General features: G+C 37.6%; 1 pseudogene; it reads left to right on the top strand.

The window, feature by feature from the left end:
• The first annotated feature begins 21,715 nt into the window (after positions 1-21,715).
• Positions 21,716-23,512, top strand: LOC114494798 (annotated as a pseudogene).
• Positions 23,513-23,740: the final 228 nt, after the last annotated feature.

The following is a 23,740-nucleotide window of genomic DNA, read 5'->3' as shown; positions in this document are numbered from 1 at the left end:
TAGTTTGATGGTTCTGACTCTTAGCATTCTCCATATACAAGGGGGGGGGGGGGGGGACCCAAAAAACAGAATTTATGTATAAAAAGTATGTATTTATTCTTACACATTTAAACTTCAGTCACCTTCAAAGTACTCACCATTTCATACAATACACATATCAAGACTTTTTCCCACTGCTCAAAACAGTTTTTAAACTTATCAATTTTGATGCCTGTTGGTGCATTTGATGTTTTTCATTTCACCTCTTCCACATTGGCAAAACATTTCCCTTTGAGGGCTTTTTTCCATCAGGGAGACAAAAAAAAAGAATTGTTCTGGGTGAGATCGGGTGAATGGGAAGGATGGGGCACAGGGGTAATGCTATGTTTGGTCAAAAACTGCTAAACACTCAGCTCAGTATGGGCAGGAATTATCATAAATCAATCATGAAATGGGCAAACATGTTGAAAGAGACTTCAGAAAAAATTTTCTGAAGCTCTGGGATGGGAGTAAAAGATAGAAAATTATACTTGAACAATACTTAAAATAAAATTATTTTTAAAAATCCCCTGAAGCTGATTGCAGCCTCTCACAGCAACGCCAGCTGGTACACTGATACAGATGGGTTCCCAGAACACTCGGCTAGCAGGGAAGACTGTGCTACAAGGGGCCTGCCCTCCAGAAGATGATTCCAGTTTTTTGTGGGTCTCCCCTCATAAGTCTTTCTCATGGATTCTATAGATACCTTCTCAGGTTTTTGGTGTGGCCTATAGTAAGTACAAGCAATATAGAAAGCTTTAGATATTAAGTACAGTACATAATAATGAATAGATATTGCTTATAAACTGAGTTATTCTAGCCATTAATTGTATTATTATAACTACATACAATTGTAATTTTAATTAAAATGATACCAGATAGGCTTCTTTGAGAATGTCTTATTCAGAGAAGTGAATGTCTCAACTAAATAAATGAAACCATGTACTTAATTACTTTTTAATTTTAAGTTGGTAAAGCAGCCAGAACCCCCATCAAAATAATTCACTTTTCCTTCCCACACAATTCCATAGTATTGAAAACTGCAGAAAATGAAAGGGGTGAGGGAGAAGGGAAATACAAGTCAGAACCATATTTGGCAGTGACCATCTGGCTATTTTAACCCTTGTCTGTGGCACATGGCATGAAGTTAGCAGAAGTTTAAACAAAAGCCAAGAGAAAATCATCTGCACTAACAAAACGGAAAGCCTCTCACTGAGAATTTTTAAAGCTTCCAAGAACAACCTGAGCCAAAATGAACACAGTCAGTACTTCAGCTTAGAAAAGATGGCACTGGTTTGTTAATAACTACTCCCTTTCCTCCTGACGGCTGTTTAATAGCACCAAGTTTGGGTTTTGCAACTGTTCACATTTGAAAGAGTTGGACTCTTTGTATTACTTGGAGTCACAAGCACTCCCTTCTAGAGGTTTAAAGAAAATGAAAACATAATGAGAAAGCAACATTACTTCCCAATCCCCTAGCATGTTCAATAGTTGCTCCCACACAGCATTTCCAAATGCCTGCTTCGCATGTGGGCTTCCCACCTGCCAGAGTCCTGTCGGGAGAAGTCCCACAGCACTAGCTACTCATCTGCTCTGTGTGGCCTGCAGAGTTATTTAATTGCAGTGCAGTTTGCACACTTTGGAAGAACTCTGTCAGGACCAACTCTGTGAAGAAGAAATCGAGGACCAGCCTCCCCAAAAAGTCAGAGGCTTCTTTTCATTGGCAGCCTTGGCAGAAAGTGCTGCCAAAGTGAGAGGACATGCTGCCTATGAATCTTGCATTTCTATATGGGTCAGCTTCCATTCAGTTGTAAGCAACATATATCTGTTTAAGCAGATTGGGGTAGTATCTTAGCCATTTCTCTATCTGTGTGGATCTCTATTCTTATCTGTATCTATGAGCAATATTTACATATGATAAAATCACACAGAAAAAGAAACAAGCAGAAAAGATGGCAGTTTTTTAAAAATTATTGGGAATCTTTAAAAAATTATATTAAGATTTTCTGAAAAGGCAAATACAGTAGGATATCCTCATCTAAAGAAAATCCCTTCTTGATATTTACCTATTCATTGTTTGACTTTTTTTCTTATGACAATTTTGCAAAGAACTTTAGAAAACTAAAGCCTCAGAAGTGCTTTTCCATTTGTTTAGCTGTTACAGTTCCTCCCATGCAAAGTATGTTTATTTAAAGCATCTGCAGCTACACATTTACAATGTGTTTGTTAAATTAGTTAAGAGGCTTTAATTGGGCATTGGGGATTAGTTGCACTATTCCCAAATCTCTTTACTAAAAATACAGGAGAACAGTGAGTAGCTTATTTATAACCTCGTTACTTTGGGCCATTAGTGATGCCATCGTTTTTCTCCTCATGGTTTTAATATGTCAAATTCATAGCCTGGCTTGCTCATGTTTTATAAAGTAGCCTACAACAATTTTAAGTTAAATGCAGTGCATCCACCTGCTAAATTTGGAACAGAAAAGGATGGAAGAGTTCAAAAAACTGCATGAAAGCTGCAAATAGATTTTGTAATTTTTCTGTTCATTGCCCATGGAGAGAATTTACAATATTATTTTTCATTCATGTACAAAATATACAAAATTATACTATTTTGCTTCATTATAGGAAATTAAAATAAAAAATAAAGAGTATTTCCAATGGGAAATAATATTCTTCCTCACTGTTCCTGTAACCTCGAATCTGTGTCACTTCTATGTGCATTAAGACAGAAGTGGATAATAACATATTGTCACCTACAACACTGTCTGAAAGAATCTGTGTGATGGCTGTGTGTCGGGAAACCTGCTTGGCATCTGATAATCATTCACACACAATAAAGAAGGCTGACAAATTGAATCCTGCTTCCCTCCCCACCTGGAGGTGTGAGTTCAGCTCAGAGAGCAACAGGGTTCGTGCTAAGCCATCACACCAGAAGAGAACATGCTGACTCATCTCACTTCTAAAGGGATGTTCCTCTGCAGCCCCCACATTCCGATTAGCTTTAAAAATCCACTGGGCCCTCATTTTTCTCTAAATCAGAATTTCTATGAAGCAGTGCTCCTGAAAATCTGTCCTGATTTAGGACAGCCCAAATCAGCCTACTCTGGGAGACAAAGGTGATGGAGGGATGAACCACAAGGCATCGGCCTTCCTGCCCAACTTCCATCTGTTCAAGGAGGAGAAGTCCTACATTAAAACACAGATCAATTAACTACCACCAAGATGGTCTTAATATTCCTGTTAGCTACATTAAACCTCAGACATGTTTCTTCTTGACTTTTTCTTAGAGTATTTACTTTAGAAAACTTCCAACTGTAAATTTTTTCTCTCTCCTTTAGAAATGTAAACCTTCTACAAGCCAGAAAAGTCCTCAGGGTCCTGGAAGCCATCTCTTTGAAATGTAATCAGTATGGAACTTCCTCAGAAAACTAAAAATGGATCTGCCTTTTGACCCGGCAATTCCACTGCTGGGACTATATCCTAAGAACACTGAAACACCAATACAAAAGAACATTTGCACCCCGATGTTCATAGCAGCATAATTTACAATAGCTAGGTGCTGGAAGCAACCTAGATGCCCATCAGTAAATGAATGGATCAAAAAACTATGGTACATTTACACAATGGAATTCTATGCAGCAGAAAGAAAGAAGGAGCTCCTACCCTTTGCAACAGCATGGATGGAGCTGGAAAGCATTATGCTAAGCAAAATAAGCAAGGCAGTGAAAGACAAATACCATATGATCTCACCTTTAACAGGAATCTAAACAACAAAACAAAAAAAACAGCAAAATATAACCAAAGACACTGAAATAGGGGATAGTCTGACAGTGACCAGAGGGGAGAGAAGAGAGAATTTCAGGGAGGGAATGGGTAGGGCTTACAGGAACAAATTTGGAGGACACATGGACAAAAACTAGGGGTGGGGGGTAATGGAGGGGAAGTGGGGATGGTTGGGTGGGTGAGCTGGAATGGGAGTAGGGGGGAGAAAACTGTACTTGAACAATGATTAAAATAAAATTTAAAAAAAACACTTGACATCATAAAAAAAAAGAAATATAATCATGGAAGGAGACAGCGCCCTCTCCCCCAGTTTCTGTGGCAAGGTAAGAGCTCAACTTCAGGAACTAACAATTAGTAAATGCAGATGGCCTACCTCTAACGCCCTTCAGTACTTTTCCTTTTAAAAGTACCAGAATTTAAAAATTCTCCATCAAGAATTTAAAAATTCTCTTGTCATTTGTTTTAGGAGAGTTAAATTCAATCTCTCTCCCATGTTAAATAGTCTCTCTCCCCTACTGAAATGTCCTTCAGAAAAATCCTCCTGGACTGTTTAACTGGTCTGGTGCAATTTGTCTTTTACAGTACTCAATTTTTTTCTCAATAAGAGTGAGACAGATGCTGAAACCTAATTACTAGCAACTAGTCATTCACTGCATGAACAGCTTAAAAAAATCCTTTATTTTACAAAGGAAGATGTTTTGGCTTCTGCTGAAACTCCTTTTGTGGGATATGAATTTATGAAGACTATAAGCTACCAATGTTTTTGTGGCTTTATGATGAGTAAATTGGCTCAGTAACGCTCCAAACCCTTTAATTTGAGTATTTCTGCATACAAAATAACCGCAACATTATTTTTTAACAAATGGTCTGAGTCATACTTGTTCCATATATGTTTTACCCCTTCCTCCTCTTTTACCCTGAGACACTATTCTATCCCTTAGTTCTCAATGAATTATTCTGATTGATGCTTACTGAGAAAGAGAGCACCAGTGAGTAAGAAGTCTGAATAAAGATATGAGAAAATAATTTGTTCATTATCTCTTTAATAATTCCCTGGTGGTGCCAATTCCCTCCAGCCCTGTAAAACCAAGTGGCAAAGATAAAAGTATATCCCCGCTGATGAAGTCTACTGTGATATGAAGAATGAATCTCATTGTGGCTGACGGCGAAAGGTTAACAAGGAAATGATTAACTTACGTACAAAAGCTCCTTCCTCTTCCTGCGCCTTTCAAGTCTTCATCACAGAAGGAAAAGGCTGTGGCTGGAAAGAAGCCATTTATGACCTTCTTGCAGAAATTCTAATATTTTGCTTTAATTTACTAATGCTGTGTTCTCCTTTATTTTTAGGAACTTGTAAAGTCAACTAAATTAAGAGCAACATGTGTAAGTAAAGTAACTACTTTCCAGAAGTCAAGCGATGGAAAGTATCTGCAATAAATTAAACAAAATAATCAAAAATACTCTAAAACTTTTTTCTTATTAAATATGATTCAAAACAAGTATAAAGGACACATGGACAAAAACTAGGGGGAGTGGAAATGGAGGGAGGTGAGAGGGCTGAGGGGAGGGCTGGGATGGGAGTAAAAGACAGAAAACTGTACTTGAACAACAATTAAATTTTAAAAAATAAATAAATAAATGCAAAAAAAATGTGAGGAACTAACAGTCTCCTGCCTGGCACTGATAGAGCTTGCCCTGGAACAACAAAAAGTGTGTCTAGCACATGCGTGTCTGCAGCATTTCCTGTCATGGCATGCATGCTCATGCACGTGCATGGTCTATGCCCAGCTGCAGCAATGAATTGGCCAGTGCCATGAATATTCTCTAGAGCCACAGAGAGAGCTGATATTGATTACAACTTATTTTTGTAGCACAGGAGAAATTTCACATAAGCCAAATTGTTCAGTATGAATGAAGATATGCTTAAATAGTGTACAGAAAAATAATGATGTATGTACCTTTCAGGAAAAAAGTATATTTATTTCATTAAATTAAAAAAATTATTTCATCAAAACCTTGTTTTAATCAGACATGCTAGTATGTAACATGTCTAAAACCTGTCGACGTACAAAAACATCAAACTTATAGAGAATTTTTGTGAGCTTATTTGAGCCAAATTGAGAATTACTGGGAAGCAAAATCTCAACGGATCATGAAAATGGCAGTTTTGCAACTTTCTTTATACATTACAATCAAATGAGAAATGTAAGTGGGTTACATGGAATCCATTGGTGACCTATTAGTCAGGCAGGAGAAAGTGACGCAGGGAAACATTTGGGATTGGATAAAACGTAAAATGGTAGACACATACTTCTTTTACGCAGCTGGGTAGGTATGGGGTAGTTAACAGATGACAACAGTGAGGGGATAAGTGGTCTCCCTGTGGTGTGGTGCCTGTGCTTTGTGGGGGGGGTGGGGAGGGGAGAGGTCTAGAAAAGGGAAATCACTTTGCCATTCCATAGGTATGTTATCTACAGATGCAAAAAGACAATGACAGACTCAATTAAGGTGCAGGTCGACTTTTGTCAGGGAAGATGCCTACCTGCCATAAACTGCTTTTAATTCATGTTTTGTTTTGTTTTTCAGACCATCCTATGTGCTTTCATTAGGTCTCTGAGTGTGTAAGGCTGACATACAGGCCTGCCCTGAGTGTCTCAGGTGTAATACAAGGCCTTTTTCTTGCACAAATCCCAAAAGCCTTGAGAACTAGGTATAAATGTAATATAAATGGATGGAGCTGTATAGGTCAATTATAAGTGAGATTCAATATGAAGCATTATTCTAGTTGCTCACTAGAAGGTACCTCTTCCAGGATATTCAAATTCATCTTTAAAACCATCTCCTGGCCCTCACAGATCTGCTCCCAGGCATGTTCCCCTAGCCCCAAGTATGCAATCCCTGAAGTATCGCATGACCCTGCTTTCTGGCTGTGAAATGTAATGTTGGAATAACTTAAGTGTACTTAGGATATAAAAGTCCATTCTAGTTGTAATAGTCACAAGTTGTGTCAATTAGTTGTATTTGAAGTAGTACCTAGTTTGCAAAAAAATCAGTATAAACAGACAGAGCATTAATTATTTTGATAACTCTCTTTGGCCCTTACCTTACTCTCTCCCATTCTTGAAGCACATCTCTGCACACATGTACTAATGCCAATGTATTTACCTTCCCCAGTTACTGCTGAATTCTTTCATCAGGACATATTTTCTAAGGTATAATTACCATATAATCTCCTAACAAGTTCATGGCAAATATTTCAGTCATAGACTTTACTTCCAGGTCCTGCCATGTGAAATGTTTGATACTAGAAGATAGGTTTGATCTTCAGTATGCTTCAGAAACTTTCACCCAAGTTCATATCATTATTTGCAAAAGTGCTCTCAGCACTGGGACTCTGAGATGGAACAGAAACAAGCCTAATGAGTCCTTTTGGGGTTTACAGAAGCAATCACAAACTTGGAAGAAACAAGAGGCAGTAAACTGATTGATGGTCCCTGCACACTGCTGCACACAGCACACCCATGAGGAGCACACGAGTGTACATTCTTTCAAATATGTGCAAGGCTTTCGGTGACTATGTAGATTATATGTCAAATGCTACATAGCCGGCAGTCCAGGAATAGTAATTAATAAATAGCAATGACTACATGTAAACAGTATTTATATAAAGTAGATATCTTGCAGTGTCTCTGAAAATAAACTGATTTAGTTACTACTTAAATATAATTATAAAACAGATTTTGATCTCACTAGAACTAGTTCTTCTTCTACTAGATAACTTTCTATATATTTTGCCACATGCCAAACTCTGCCCCCCAAAGCAGTTATGTGTCACCCTGTCCCAAAACTCTCCTAAACAAGAATGAAATCAAAAGTTTAAAAGTCTCTGGGTAGTGTATATTAGGAAATATCAGCAGCATTCCCAGTGAATAGACAGCTCAATGAAAAGCAGCTACTATTTTCACAGGGTGTCTTGATCAATTTAGGATTCCAGGTCCTGGGAGCCCAGATTCACGGCCATCTGTCAGTGCTGAGAGACACGCACTTAAATATCAGATGTGCAGCGGAGCTAACGTTCCCACATGGGAACTAGGCAGTCGCTCTCTCCTGACTTCCACCCCTCAACAAGTGCAACACATTTCCCAGCTTGGCTGTCCAAAACACAGAGAGAGCGGCAAGGAGGAAGGAGACAAGATGGTAATGTAAGACAGAGCTAATAAAAGAACCAAATGAATCACAAGCAATCTGGCAAGCAGTGATCAGGCCTATTGTGCCTCCAGTTCACTACTCCAGAGACAGAAAAGCCTTTATCTTTCCCTAAAGAGAAAATGCTTTGTGCCCCTAAAAGCTTGCAGATATTACCTCAAGATTCCCCTTACCTGTCCTTAGCATATAAATGAAGGACATTACTGTGGTCTTATATAATTTCAACAGACTTTATTCTTGCAAATGATAAGTATTCTTATATACATATATAAAAATACGTATTTCTCTTAGTAAAATTAAATTATTATGCCAATGGCCTCAGGTGCATAATTTTATTTACAAATAAAGTAATATCTTTACTCCATAATTTAATATGAAATATTTATCTTTTGCATGGTAACACACTTAAGAAAATATAGATATTGCTTTTATTTTCTTACTGTTTGCAGATATGACATTTGATAGCAGCTCTCGTGCATTTGCTTTAAGAGTAAGCAGTGTGCCTGGTTGCCAGGGTGGGAAGATTGAAAAAAAAGGCTCTTTTCCTTAAAATTCTTCAGTAAAAGATTTGATACAGTTTTAAAGTTTCTTTATCTTTGAGAGTACACATGTAAGCATAAAAACATACACAGTACAAAATCCTACAAATATCAGTGAAGATACACAGACTGGAGTAAACTTGACCTACTTGCCATATAATTGCAAGCACAGACTGAAAACTACAGTGCGTATTTAAATGTCTTATCAGCTGAGTTATAAATTTTTCTGAGATAAAAGTGCTTTCCATTTCTGTTACTCACTTAAAACCGAGGCTAAATGTTTTCTATACATCCTAAGTGCTTTCTAGCTTTTGATACATACAATATATTAAAGACATTAGAGAAAGATCTTAAATCACAAACAATCCTATTAAGTAGAACCTCGAATATATACTTTATTAAAAGACAAAAACATTCTCTTCCTACCCTTTTTTTTCCTTAAAAGACATTTACTAAGTTGCTGCATGTGCCAGACACAGTTCTAGGAACTTGCAAGGCAGCAATGAACAAAACAATGATTCCTGTCCTTGTGGAGCTTACAATCCAGTCAACAAGTGAGCGCCTCGTAGATACCTGCTGTGTGACCTGAGCAAGGCACTTAACTCCTCTGTACTTCAGTCTCCTCACCTGCAAAAGTGGGATATTAATCCTCTCTACCCCACAGGATTTTGATGAATATTAAATGAGTTACTATGTATAAAGCATCCTACACAGAGTAAGTCCTATAGTATAAACATTAATTTTATCATTTTGTTCTAAGTTGCGTCAATGTAAATGTGTACAAAGATAAAAATATTAAACTGAACCATTTGAAATTGGCATTATTGTAGGCAATTGTAAGCCTTCAGTTCAACTTATAATTTAAGACAGTAGTTCTTATCTGTGTCTATACATTATAATTACCTGCGGAAACTTTTAAAACTACCAGTTCCAGAGCCCACCCCAGATCTACTAAGTCACGATTTTGTAGGTGAGGTGTGGGTGTCAGTTTTTTCAAATTGCCGGGTGATTGCAATGGGCAGCCAGAGATGAGAATTATGGGAAGTGTGAGAAAATTGGCAAGTGATGTCAAGGAAGCAGACAGAAAGAAGAACTGGTCAATGATGTTAAATGCTACACAGAAGTCATGTAAAAGCAAGATTGCCTTATAATTTTTAGGGAGGTATATTCACTTGGTTGTTCCTTGAGTTCATGACGATCTCCACTGGCAAACACAGTAACTCTGCTTTTATTTCTGCCCCATTTCTTACTGACACTCAGAAGTGGTCCAGGGCATAGAGTTCAGGTAGTCAGTTGTCAGAAATGTCATTGTTATAGCAAAGCATGAGTAAACAAATTTAAACTTTCAAGTTTTTAATAGAAAATAAAATATATTTAAGTTTTATTATGATTTCTCTGTGTATCATAGCTGAAAGTACAAAATAAAAATGTAGCCTATTTCTAAAATTCAGACACACAGGAGTTGGTTGTAATCCAAAACTCATGTCAAACATATCAACATCTACCAGTCCATGAGAAATGTTTGAAAGTTGGTTATTTCAGTGTTTTGAAAGTATGGAAATATGGTTTTCACAGTATAATGGGTTATTTTAAGGACATCTTTGTAATGTAATCTGTTCATCATCAGTAATAAGGAGTGTTTATCAGAACCATGTAATTGGTAAATCGACCTAGGAAAAAGTCCTCCAGATATCTGATAAGCCTCAGCTGCTAGTCTTCTCTTCAACGGTTTTAACATGAAGATATGACTCTGTAAAGGAAGCTTATATAAATCTGTGAGAGATGGGGAGAGCTTGAAGGAAACCAAATTTGTATGATAGATCCAAGTAGGCCTTGGCATATGTGAATTATAAGCTACATCTAAGAGGATAAAATGTAATAATAAAATAAGTGCCCATCTGATCTCTTTGGTTGACTAAAAGCCTATTCTCTATGCTCATAGAGCACTTTGTGCATATTTGAATTTCAGATGCATGTTAAAATAATACGTTATATGACACAACCACACAGTATTTTGAAATTATGAGTTTATCTGCTACTTTCCCAGCACAATACGTGCCCATTCATCCTTGCACCTTAGATTACCTAGCAGAGTACCTAGCAGCACATAAACATTTTTGCAGAGCTAAGCAGAAGCATAGCTTCATGTACTATCACAGCAACAAGCAACAATTTAAATAGAATAAAAAGGTGGCATGAGCCAATAAGAGAAAGTGTAAGATGGATGTGAGGAAAGGAATGTGATAGCCAGCCGCCTTCAAAGATCTGACATACTGTCACTGAGAAGAGGGATGGAGCCACTCTTCATGATTATGAGGTAGTAGTATCAGTTAATGTGTGGTACCTTCCAAGACAAAGGTAAGAATCTTAGATCAAGAGAAGTAACAAAAAATCTTAAAAAGGACATTTATGGCTATGTCTTATTTTGAATTTCCCAGCCATGATGTTTTCAGATTGGTATTAGTAGCCACATATTAAAGAAGGGACTCATCCATTATTCCTTTATTAAATAATGTTCTCTACTATGTTCTGGGTAGAGTGCTATGCTCTAAGAATACACAGTCCATGGCTCAAGAAATTTACCCTTTGCCCTGACACGGTGGTTCAGTTGCTTGAGGGTCATTCCCCAAGGTGAAAGTTTATCAGTTCGATTCTGAGTCAGGGCACTTAGGAGAGGCAACCGATTGACATTTCTCTCTCCCATTGATGTTTCTTTCCCTCTCATTCTTTCTCCCTCCCCCTCCTCTAAAAATAAATAAATAAAATAGTTTAAAATAGTTCACCATTTAATAGGAAATGCAAGCAAGTAAATAAGAATAACAATCATCTTGTGGGAAAATACTACAGTGTACAATGATGAAAGCACATAGAAAAGATAATTTCTTTTTGGGAAATTTAAAAAAAATTCCTTTCCCTGACTCTCTAACTTAAAAAAATATTAAGGTAGATAATCTTCAATTACTTTGCAACTCTGGTATGTCTAGTTCCACACACCTCCCAGAAGTGCAAAGCACTGGAGAAACTGGGCTACTTACCTTGAAATCATTTGGAGTTTTGAAGAGTTTTTTCCCCTGAGTGATAGCCCTTTGTAAGGCATATCTGTCACTTCTTCCTCAGCCACACTGTCACTACAATTTTTATTATAGATACACATATATGAAAAATTGGGCTATTTCTACTGTCTTTAATTATGTTGATTCATACGTGAAAGACACTATTCTGAGAATACACTAGCTTTTAGTTTTCTATTTCTAATGTAGTGTTACCTCTGAAAAGAGCAAAAATTTGAACTTAATAATTATGTAAAAAGTCAAGCTGTCCTGGCTGGCATAGCTCAGTGGATTGAGCGCAGGCTGGGAACCAAAGTGTCCCAGGTTCGATTCCCAGCCAGGGTACATTCCTGGGTTGCAGGCCATAACCCCCAGCAACCGCACATTGATCTCTCTCTCTCTCTCTCTCTCTCTCTCTTCCTCCCTCCCTTCCCTCCCTAAAAATAAATAAATAAAAGTCAAGCTGTACATAGCATTACCAAAACAAATAATTCAACTCAGATGACTATCTAATGATAATTCTTGCATGGGAGGCAGTTGCAAAAACGTACTATACATATGTACTCTATATTTTTTACTTTTGAACGTTTTTGTTATTAGTGACTGGCATTTGGTTTAAATGGGGATTATAAAACATGATGTATTTGGATTTCTATTTCTAAAATATTAAAATTTAAAATGTGTCTTAGAATTTCTTTTAAAATATGAAAGCACTAACAAATATCTTTTTTCCTTTGTATAATTGTAAACTAGAACAACATATTTTACTAAAAATATGAACCAAAGAAAAAATTTAAAAAGCTATGACTTTTTTTACATGTGCATTTAATAAACAAGTAGATATATAGGTGAACATACAGAGAGGTAGTTGAGGTCAAATTAAAATTTTCTAAATTTAAGACTAAACCCTTAAAATGTACACAATCCATTAAATCAGCATATGCTAAAGACATATTTCTATTTGAATTTGATTAAATAGAATATTTAAAATAAAAGTATTATCCCTTCTGTAATGAACTCAGTTTTTATATGAGCTTAAATGGCAATTGTCATATTGCTTCTTAAGCCTCCTCAGAGTGTTATAATGTACAAGCTAGCTCCTTGGATTTATCACTTTCAAAATGGCAATGAAATTTTCAGGACACTGGATCAGAAGGTAGGCCCTCTGATGTAGTAACTAACTGATTTTTCAGGTATGTCTGACATATTCCTCCACCGCCCTGCAATGTGAGAAATCCGACAATTCTTTACAATACCCAGAACAACCCCAGGAACAGGACATGAATATTCAATAACGATGTGTTAAATAATCCATTCACTTTGCCCCCTCCTTATTTGTGGCTTAACTTTCATCAGAAATATGGAAACTACTATCATAAGCTCTGCTCCTTATGGTGCATAGGTATTTTTAACTCTTGTCATTTTATTATTTCAGATCTATATTCTGACTGGTAGCATTGTCCTGCTTTTTGTAAGCAATTACTATGTATCTAGGGGCAATGCATCCACTGCTGCGGGAGAGGGGGAAAGAGAAGACCTGTCAGAATATCACCAAAAGCCCAGCAAAAAGTTATAACACATGCACAAAGATATAAAATAGTTTCACTACTGTGCTGGGGAAAAAAAAATTTTTTAAAGAAAAAGATAGAAAAAAGTAAAACCGCAGCTCAAGAATGAAATAAGAGTAAAAACAGCAAAATGAAATAAGAAATGAGAGAATCAGAAAAAAACAGGTCCTGAATATGTTAAACTGAAGATGAATAATGAGCAGTACTAGTAGGACAAAGCACATTTTGTGATAACTAATCAGAATTTTAAAATTAATAATTATATGAGCTTTATAATTAGACTAGACATATTAAATAATTCCAGCTCTGCATTCCTGTGCCCTTTGTTAATGCCCAAATATAATGTAAAATAAGTAAATTATAAGGCATTAAATATCCAATATGGCACATAGGTAGGAAGTAAGTGCAGATATGCATGTCAATTTTTTTAGCTACTACGTAATGAATACTCTAGAGTATGCATGTGGTTAAGAACAAGGAAGTTACACTTTCATAGATAACAATGCCTCTCAGATGATATATGACTAAAAGGGTAAAACTAGCTATTTAGTGTCACACATGGTGATAAAAGAAAGGAAAATTATAGGATCATATATTGAATACAAAAGTTAAAATATAATATGGAAATATATTAATAAAAGATATTAGTAAAACAATACCCATTTACAAAACACTTTCAGATATATACATTGATTATAATCAACATGAACTTGAAAATTTCCAATTATTTAATTAAATTGGGTCATAAATATTGACAAAAAAAGAAACAAAATTAAAAATATATATATACACACACACATATATATAAAAATCCAGTGAAAATGCTATGCTATCTGGATTGTCTTTACATATGGGTTAATTAATGTTAATATTATATTTACCAGATTTATCCTCTCTCCATTGTATACACACAAACCTCGTGTCCTGTATAAAGAACCCAATTCAAGATTGTTCAGCCTTTCATTTTAGTTATCTTTTCTCTGATAGTGAATTATATTACAGATGTAAAAATAAGCATCATATTTCATTGTATAATTTTTAATACTTCATTGTAGCAAAACATTTTTCTATTTACAAAATTATCCAAACATAAAAAGATCAGTCCAGAAACTTGAATCATAAAATGATCAAAATCAAAACTGAACCCTTTTAAGGTCAGTTTTTTAGAATTATTGGTATGAATCTTTAAAATTAGTTCACAATTATTGGGTGCAGAAAACAAGGAAAGTCAACATAGATGACTTCCCTCCCAAAGTGTTGCTGCTGCTGCTGTCGTCAACGTCTTCTTTAGTGTGTAACTAACCTTAGGCCTCTGTTGTGAATTTTGTCTATCAAGTGACAACAGGCTAATAAAAGAGAGATCCTAGAGTTGGGATCTTTGTAAATTCCTTCTAAATTCTGAAGCAAGTTGTTATCTAAAATAGTTTTCTTCATTCCTGCAAAGACAGAGAAATGTATCAGTGCTAGAAGGACCATGTGTGCACACACACACACACACACATTCACATATAAAAAAGCACCCCCAACATATTAGAGGTAGACCTTTACTCATTCCATATGAAAATAATAATCATTTTAATATATAATATATGTACTTTATTATATATGTAATTAATCAAGGGCAGTGTAAATATTTCTTTCAAATGTTATATTATATTCTTAATAATTACAATCAGGTCTCATTAAGAAGTGCTGGGCACTCAATGGACATTAAATAAAGTTCAAATAACTGAAATACCAAACATAAAATGTCTATCCTTTGGAATGTTCCCTATCCTTTGGAAATTTATATTTACTTATTAGTCATCTCTTTAGCATAGTTCTTACCTCCAAGTTAATATTTAATACAGGAGTGCCCTTCCTCCCTGATTTGTGCTTTATTCCTTCCATGCACACACTACTGATGCTGGCATATAACACCATCTTATCCCCCATTGACATGATCTCTAAGGGTTCCAGGACTTCTTGGCAGATGCATTAATAAATGGAATCACTAGTTCATAACTAACTTGACTTCGTGATATCCTGCTGATCCCACAAAGCAAACGAAGTCTCCCACATCCTCCTCGTCCAAAACACCACGTTCACCTGCCGCCCATGTGGAACAGAACAGACAAGGTGGGAGGAAAGACTCGGCTGATCGCCTTTGAGAAGCTTCTTTGACTTTCTATGATCTGACCATGTGCCTCCTGCAGTGTCATACGTGGAGAGTTCTAAATGACATAATGTTACATTGAATACGAAAACACATGTTCTTTGTTTTTGTCACACCTGTTTTCTAAATCACGGTGTTTATAACCCGTCTCAAGATATCAGGTACCTAGACCTTCTCTTTGGTTTTCACATTTTTCCCATTTAATGCAAAAGAAGAATATTGTGCAATCCAGGGTCCATCAAAGTTAGTTGACCTTTAATAATGACATGTTGCCAGAAGCCTGCCAGGATATAGGAGAGAGGGCGAATTTAATGAGCAGTTTATTTCACAAGTTGGGACCCACAGAGCCTACTTCCAGTCTAAATTAAGCCCCCGAATATTATTCAAATGCATGATTCAAACACCACAACCTTTACATAGAAATAGTCTATCTGAATAAAGTTGGAAAAATATTTATATCACTGTCATATATAATCTTTACAGCAACCTTGTGAGGTACTCAGAAGGGGAATTTGCATTTTAAAAACACAAAAGATGAAGTTTAAAAGTATAAGTAATTAGACCAAGAAATATGTTTTCTAATCATCAATACTTATTGTTTCTTTTCCATAGGAGCCTTGCTGTTGTGAGTTTACGGTCCATGGGAGGAGTCAATCATATAACTAATTACTTCATTGAATATTTGATTATGCAAGTGATAACTGTTATGAAGGGGACATTCAGGTTACAGTGAGTAGAATTAGTAGGGGGACCTTTATCTAGTGGTGACTTAAAAGAATACCTCCTATGTAAATTACTTCTGAACTGACTGAACTTATCTGATAAAGGGTAAAGTGACAGATAAAGGGAAATGGTGCAGAAAAAAATAGCCTGTGCTGACACCTTGAGATGGGAAGGAGCGTGGTATGATGGGCTGATAGGACAGAGAGCAATTGGAATGAAGGTGCTGTGTGAGAACGGGGAGCAGGCAAGACAGATAACACAGGGTTTGGTAGACTATATTCAGGACTCTGATCTTAATTCTAATGCCTGTAAGATGTCATGAACAGTTTTAAGCAGCAAAATTTGCATGTTAAATTTGAATGTTAAAAGCATTGCTGTGGTTACAATGTACGAGGCTGGGAGATCTCTCAAGAATCTTTTACAGTCGTTTAGACAAGACAGTGGGTTCTTGAGTTTGATTGATATCAGAGATGCAAATGGGACTGATTTGATACAAAGAAAGCAAAATTCGAAAAGGCAATGATCACTCCGGATGACAGAAAGAAATATCAAAATGACCTTAAATTTCCATGGTTGTATAACATGAATAGTGGCAGTACCAATTATTTGGGATCTTAAATATCCTACATGAACAAGAGTGCATTAGGACACATTGAGGCTGGTTGCTGTTGTGACCTCCGAGGCTGGGATGGGAGTAAACAAACCTGGAGTTAGAGAAGAAGTGTGGGCTAGAAACATAAATGTGCAAGTCGTCAGCCTATAGACGGTACATGGGCCTGCCTGTTCAACTCGAGGAGAATGTAAAGCACCAATATTTAAAAGCCAGTCACAGGTGAGCCAGCAAGGGAAGCTCAGATGGTAGAGCCCACAGAGGCTACAGGAAATACAGAAGAGTATTGGTAGCATTGCAAACCAAGGGGAGAAATTTTTTTAGAAAGAAGAAATGCTTAACATTTATTATGCAATGACAAATAAGTAATTGGAATCCTCTGTTGACATTCAGATCACATTCTGCCAAAGGAGGTAAAAAATAAAACCCCACAAATGATTCACACAAGAGGAATACAAATAGAGAGTATAAGAAAGAATGCTCAGCTACAACAACTACATCTCTACTCTTTTTAAAAAACATGAAATACTATTTTTCATTTATATTAGTAAAAGGCAAGTGTTGGCAAGGTTGCCAGAAAAGTAATAAATTCATTAGTATTGTCATTAAAATAATTGGTGAATACACATCAAAAGCCTGGAAATGCATTGATGCCCGTTGACAGTCCCACTGGTGCATGGCAATAATTTAAAAATTTCCAAACAGCAATAACTAGAAGTAATTTTGTTGGAGACTAACTCACGTAATGTTTACAACAAAGCAGTAACATATGCAGTGCTATTTTTCTGATGAGCAAACTGGGGCACAGATGGTTAAGTAACTTTCTTAAAGCTGCACATTAGGAAATGGTAGAGCAAAGAGAAACGGGCAGTTTAAAGTAAAAACCTGCACTGTGTGATTCTGCCATTTCCTTCTGAACAATTTTTCTTTTGTGCCTTACATTCAGGTGGATGCCTTCCATTTTGCCCTATTAGTCTTACGTCAGATTTATCTCTTTCCTTAAACTATGTAGAATATCCAAATATTGGATGGTTTCAGAAAATAAGAAAAAGAATGAATTCATGAATCCTAAAACCTAGTAAATAAACTTTCCACACACTGCCACTACAACCACTCCACCACATATTTTAAAAGTTCACCAACTAGTTTTCATTGCATCATTCACTTCCCTAAAAACCTCACATTCAGTTGAATCTGAACATCTGTTGGGCATCTTTAAATACAGGGTCCAGCACACACAACACCCCCTTTTATTACAAAAAATTTTATTACAAAATCATTAGCATGCAATTCTGTAACATAACAATATCACACTCAAGCACACCACATGGCATTTTAAGTGACATGTTCAAGCTGAAATTATAAATGATTACATATTATTACCCTACCAACCACACTTAAGTAGGTGTTACTTCTGCCAGACCCTGTATATGAAACACTGTGCTAGATCCAATGGAAATAAAGATTATTTCTTTATGATCCTACATTCAAAGAGCTCACAGTCTTCAGAGGGAGGCAAATTTGAACTAACTGTGTGTGCATTTTGTGATGCTATCTATAACTATACAATAGAATTAGTACCATGATAAAATTTTGCACAGGGTGCAGGAGGACAAAAAAAAGTTAGTTAGTCCACCGTGTGGGTCTAGGAAAGTGAAGATGATACCTGAATTGAGTCCTGCAGCATCACTGCATATTATGTAACTGGAGGTTAGGAGAGGCAAAGACACTCCAGGATGGGGGAATGGCATGGTGGTATATGAGTATGGTGTGCGTGCATGTGTGTGTATATGTGTGCATATATTGAGGGTGGCAGTGGGAGGGGGCAATGGAAAGGAGATGGTCTAACAATTACCTGAAAAAGTGTCCTTGATTTTCCTACAATACTATCTGAATGCATTGTCCTCGGTAATTCATCCTTACTTACTATTGAATAAATTACTTATTGTTCAGAACTTAAAATATCAAATTCATTCATTCATCTTGAATGAATATTAATTTCAACAAGATTATCCCTGTGCTAAATTATATGGAAAGCCTGATTCAGTGACCTCTATTTCCTACCATGTGTCTGTTCGCACTCTAAAAATGCTCTTCTTCCCAGAAGTCAAACGTTCATGTTAGCCCCCTGCCTCAGGAGTTTAACCCACCTCTCCATATAAATTATTCATTGGCCTTATCAGCTACTCTCTTAAATTAATTTGAATAGTGGCATTATCTCTTTAAAATGTCCTAGTCCATATCTAATGAACAACTGTGCTTCAACTCAAAATACTAATCCTGGACATAGGTTTATCCTTTTATGGACTATAAAATACGTATAATGTCAGTTGATACTTAAAATAGCATTATAATAAAAGCAAGGTAGCTATTATACCATTTTAAAGATGAAGTTAATGAACTTCAAAAATTAATTGACTTATTCAAAGTCAGAGAGTCCTTGGCACAATAAATAGTAAAGCTCATTTTATTTATGCCTTCGTGGGAGCAATTTTATTCCTGACACCCTCCACCTAAAGGCAGGCTCAGTGATTCTGCTCCTGAAGCAAGCAAAAGGTATATGTATTTCAGAGTCTTTTAATTACTTCTTCACATTACACTGAAGGGGCAGCCTCCTACTCTAGCTACATGAACAGATCTGTGTTCACTATCTCTGTCTCAGGGATGACATTCACAGAAGTTGACACTTAAGTGTCTTATTAACAATCATCTGGTTTACAAAGAGTTGATAACTTCAACCTTAAAAATTAAACCCGTTTTCAAAGACATAAATGTAATTTTTAACTGCACCAATGCCTTATTACTTTTATTTATGGACAAAAGTTGTGGTAGTTTTTTTGCCAGCTTTTTTCCCCTTAAATCATTTTGTCCTTGCCTTTCACTCACAGTGATTGAAAGAAATTTTTGACAGGTAAACAGAGCCCTGGGATGCAAAACCATGGAAAATGTCAGAGTGGTCACTAGTCAGTTAACAAGAAAAGAGACAGAGACACTGGGCCCATTGGCAATACGTGGGCACTGCAAGCCACCTACAGAGAATACCTTGCTGCCCCTTCCACCCTTAGGCAACTCTACCAAGAATAGCTTCGTTTAAAATGGCTTGTTCTCATTATTCCCATAGGACCAAAACCAAACTTATACACCTGCCCTTCTATCATCCTAAATTTTTCTTCTTTATTCTCCATTTCAGTTAATCACATTACCATTGTCAACCCATGATACAAAACGTCAACATGGCACATTACTGTTCCCTTTTTTTCCCTTGTGCTAAATCATCTTTAAATGTGTTTCTCCATCCCTTTCCCTGATTGTGATCTCAGCTCAGGACCTGTACATCCCCACTGGGATTACTATGACACCCTAACATGGGCTGGCTGAGTCACATTTCTTTTCCACCTCACCTCTACCTTGCTGCCTCAATTATCTTTGACAACACAGATCTTTTCACGAACTTTCTTCTTTCAAAGCTGCTGGTGGCTTCCCAATATGGATACAATAAATCTTGAACTCCTTATAAGTTTAGATTTTTTCAGTTTATTTGTTTTTGGGGTTTTATTGCTATTTGATGACCTGGCCCCTATCACGTCTCTAAAAACAGAGTTGCCTGTGCTAATTGCACACACACACCCATGCTAGAGGAAACATTTCTGGCCTTAGTGTGAGTCTATGTACGACAGCTTTACTTAGAGGGACTCAGAAGGCTATCTACATGCTCAGATTTCAGAGATATAACATCTTTCCTTTTTGACAAAAGTTAGCTCATCTTAAGCTGTTGTTAAGAGATATATCTATTTAAGGATAGTAATAGATACAGCCAGATTGGTCTTCCCTTTAACAAACGAGTTGGCTTATTTAACTGTAAAACAAAATTAAGTAAGTTTCTTGTCTCACCGTCAGAAACTGTCACACGGCAACTTGCATTTTGCAATTTCAAAGGAAGGATTTAGACTGTATCCTCCCCAAGCATTTTTGGGTATGCAATACTGTGTTCCTGGAACATGCCTACTTAACATCTTTCAAACTCATGACAGAGTTTGGCAAATGCTGCTGTACACCCTATACACATTAAGGTTCCTATAATTTCACAGAAGTAGGATTGAGTAGGGGAAATAAATGGAAGTGATAAAGGAGAAAACACAGAAAAAAGCTTGGGATCCTGGAATGTGTGTGTTGGAGGCCAGAAAGGTGCAGTGGGTTGAAAAGGGGCCAGTGACTGAACACAGAAAATAGGACTTAAGCACCTAAATTCAAACTTCATCAATTTCTTGTATACCTCCTTTCCTGGATGATTAACCTGAAATATGCTAAGTATTAATGAAACATTATTTAGAAAAGATGAATATTGTATACATAAGTAAAAGTCAAGTGATAAGTTTGCCTCTTTAGTTAGAGAGCAGCTTTTTGACACTGTAAAGAAATGAATACATTAAGCATGGACACAAGAACTATGCTTCTAAAATATTCTTGCAATCAAGAAGATCATAGCAGCTCTACAAGAATTAGGCATTAATAGTTGAATGTAAATATACATTTATTATGTGCAGTGTCTATCAAATTTTCTGTCCTGCTTCTTTGGAAATGTTGCTTATAAATGTCAAAATTATTTACATAAACAAATATGTTCAGTATTTTTAAAATAAGCAGAATCAGAGGAATAAGTCAAGACATTCGAGCACTATCGAAACACCTCACAGCATTCCATGTTCTGCCATTTCCAAGTTAACTCCAGGGAGAAAAATGTACATATAGTACAGCTGGCTTCTTGAAAATAGACTGAAAGTAAAAACTGAAGTAAATTTGTGACATGCAAATTAAATTAGAGGTCAGTGGGAATAGAGTTGGGTTTAATGTTAAAGCAGAATAAAGGACCAAGCATCATCATCGTTAGGGAAGAGTTCAAAAAAAGGGCTCCGGAGCGTGGACTGCGGGCACACAGTGCAGACTAACCAACCACTAGAGCATAGCGGTCCCCTGCAGTGTGGCAGGCCAGAGAGCCATCTCGGTGGCTGCTGGCAACCTGCATTTCCAGAGGATTGAGGGAAACCCACCAGGAGCTGAAAATGCCAAAATCAATCAATGTCTGAGTTACCACCATGAGCGGAGCTGGAGTTCATCATCAGCCAAATGCAATAGGAAAACAACTTTTTGATCAGGTGGTTGAGACTATTGACCTTTGAAAAGTGTGCTTCTTTGACCTCCAGTATGTAGATAATAATTTCCTACTTGGCTGAAACTAGATTTTAAAATGTTGGCCCAGGAGATCAGGAAGGAGGATCCTCTCCAGCTCAAGATCAGGGCCCAGTTCTACCCTGAAGATGTATCTGAGTAGCTCATCCAGGACATCAAGCAGAAGCTTTTCTTCCTCCAAGAGGAGGAGGGCATTCTTAGATAAGAGATTTACCGCTCTCCTGAGACCATGGTGCTCCTCAGCTCCCATGCAGTGCAAGCCAACTTGGAGACTATAACAAAGAAATGCACAAGTCCAGATGCCTCAGCTTGGAGCAGCTGATCCCTCAAAGAGTCTTGGACCAGCACAAGCCCGCTAGAAGGGATCAGCAGGAGGACTGGATCCAGGACTGGCATGCTGAGCACCGCAGGATGCTTGAAGATAGTGCTCAGTTGGAGTATCTGAAAATTGCTCAAGACCTGGAAATGTACGAAAATAACTATTTTGAGATTAAAAAATAAGAAAGGAAGAAACCTTTAGTTTAAAGTGGATGTCCTTGAACTAAACACTCATGAGAAAAATGGTAAGTTGGCTCCAGAGATTAGCTTTCATGGAATGAAATCAGGAACATCTCTTTCAATGGCAAAAGAAGGCACCTGACTTCATCTTCTATGTCCTTCGCCTCTGCATTAACAAGTGAGTCCTGCAGCTCTGCCTGGGGAACCACGAGCTGTTCCTGTGCCATAGGAAGCTTGACACCATTGAGGTGCAGCAGATGAGGCCCAGGTCTGAGAGGAGAAGCACCAGATGCAGCAGGAGTAGCAGCAGCTGGAAACAGAAAGGAAGAGGGAAACCAAAAGTAAGAGAGAAACCGTGGAGACAGAGAAAGAGCAGATGATGCGAGAGAAGGAGGAGCTGATGCCCAGGCTCCAAGACTACAAACAGAAAACAACAAGGCTGAGAAAGAGCTCCCCAACCAGCTACAGAGGGCCTTGCAGCTGGAGGAGGAGAGGAAGCATGCACAGGAAGAGGCTGACCACCTGGAGGTGGAACACACAGCCTAGCTGCACGCCAAAGAGAAGCTTAAGAGGCAGGCGATGGATCTGATGAAGTGTCACCCTACTGGCCAACACGCGCAGGCGCAAGGACAATTAGGTCAAGGAGTGGCAGTAAAGGGCTAAGGAAGCCCTGGATCACCTGGTGAAGACCAAGGAGGAACTGCACGTGGCAATGACAGCCTCCCACTTCCATCACCCTAGGCCCCCACGTGTAAGAGGCAGTGGGCTACCATGTCCAGGAGAACCTGCTATAGAAAGGCAAGAGTACACTGGCTACAGAGCCGAGCTGTCCAGCGAGGACATCCTGGACCACCACAGTGAGGAGAAGCAGACCACCAAGGCTGAGAAGAAAAAGAGTGAGTGCAGTGGCAGCTGATGATTCTGCCAGTGAGCTACACCAGGTGAGGAACGAGAACAAGAGGACCCACAATGACAGCATCCACAATGAGCACACGAAACCAGGCTGAGACAAGTTCAAGATGCTGCAGCATATCCAGCAGGGCAACACCCAGAAGTGCATCCAAGATCTCAAGGCCATGTGGAGGCCAGGCAGGGTCTGGGCAGGACGGGGCCGTGAGCCTGGGATCTGCAAAGGGTCACACGCAGAGTCTGACACTTTTGTTGTCCTCTAAATCTACACCCCCCCACCCACACACACTTTGCTCCAGTTCTTTAAGAAAGAAAGTAGCTCTTTCAGTGGGAACATTCTAGGACTGGGACCAGTGGAAGCTCCCTGTTTTATTTTTCCCATTAGTACTATAGTGCCAAATGGGCCTGGTTAGCATTAGTATTAGTATTAATATTAGTACTAGTGTTAGTGTTATTGATCACTTCCTGTATTGTTCTTGGAGCAGGACAGT

Source organism: Phyllostomus discolor, chromosome 4, assembly GCF_004126475.2.
Source record: "Phyllostomus discolor isolate MPI-MPIP mPhyDis1 chromosome 4, mPhyDis1.pri.v3, whole genome shotgun sequence".
In the NCBI taxonomy this organism is placed as follows: domain Eukaryota; kingdom Metazoa; phylum Chordata; class Mammalia; order Chiroptera; family Phyllostomidae; genus Phyllostomus; species Phyllostomus discolor.
Note: the sequence above shows the minus strand (reverse complement) of the source record. Positions and strands in the feature narration are given on the sequence as shown.